This window comes from Propithecus coquereli, unplaced genomic scaffold (assembly GCF_000956105.1).
Source record: "Propithecus coquereli isolate 6110/MARCELLA unplaced genomic scaffold, Pcoq_1.0 Scaffold118, whole genome shotgun sequence".
Classification (NCBI taxonomy): domain Eukaryota; kingdom Metazoa; phylum Chordata; class Mammalia; order Primates; family Indriidae; genus Propithecus; species Propithecus coquereli.
Window position 1 is genome coordinate 3,821,407 of NW_012135858.1, and position 1,275 is coordinate 3,822,681.

The following is a 1,275-nucleotide window of genomic DNA, read 5'->3' on the forward strand; positions in this document are numbered from 1 at the left end:
ACCAGAAACCCAAGAGAAAATCTTTTCATGTCTTTCCCTCACTCAAAAGAAGAAACATCATTTCCTTTGACCGAGGGACTAAAAGATGAGGTGAAAAAGAGTCAGATGAGTATTTCTACCGAAAACTCTGTCCAACACCATAGTTGATAGTAGTACATAGTCTCGGAGCCTCCAATACTCAGTCCCATCTGTTAAAATGGCACCGTGCCTAACTGCCAGATGGTGTACTGGCTTCACAGGGACAGAGGAGCCAAAGAGATGGCTTTAGAAGACATTTTTAATACCACCCCCTTGGGCCTCCTGCCTTGGTAACAACTCACCCATGTTGGCGACCCTGTCACATCTCACACTGCTTTCATAATTTCTAGAAATAAGCGATTCCAAACACTTACTGAGCCACTTCCTTTAGCTGCCTACTGGTTTCTGATCTTTCAAAAGTTGAGAAAGAACACCAAAGTGGGAGAAAGAAAGCTTGAGAGTGTCCAACACTTGAAAGTGCCAACACCCATAGCTTGTGCCTTAGGGCCATTAGGATTACATGATGTGTCGAATTATGTAAGGGTGGAATGTGTAGACACAGGTTGTGCAACTTAACCATTCTCAATGACGAGAGCAGCTCTGTTATGTGGAAGAACCAGTTTATAAGGTCCACTCATCCTAAAGGAAAAAAGTAGCTCTAGTTATTTTTTAAAAAGCAAATTTTTTCTCACTTAGTGAAAAGAAGAGAATTCCAAGATGCATCTATTAATAGCTTAAATATTTCTCAAAACTGTTGCGCTAGATAAACAAGAATGAGCATAGACTTTATCAAAAGATAAGTTAGAAAAATATAGAATGAAGACACATCACCAATTTATTAACTCATTAATTGTGCAGAATGACAAAGCTGGTTCAAAGAACATTTAAGGAACTAGTTACATGGACATTTAAAACATGAAATTAGTTGTCTAGGTAAGAGCCAAAGTTTGCTCAGGTCCATCAGGACAAGAAGATCACAATTTTGGGGGTGACATTTTCTATGGGAAAAGATATCTTCAGGTTATCATGTAGGTTTAGAGCTTCTGGGTTCTAATCATGCAGTAAATAACAAAGTCACACATAGTTACATTCTCCAAGGAATTAAATAATCCCAGGATGGGCCTATTAACAAAATCCTCCAGAGCATCATTGAAAGAATATATGCTCTTTTGTCTTATTGGTCTTATCTCCAAGTTGTGAGTAATTTTTCTTAACTACTGTGACTAAACCAGAATAGAATCTTTTTTTTTCTTTTTG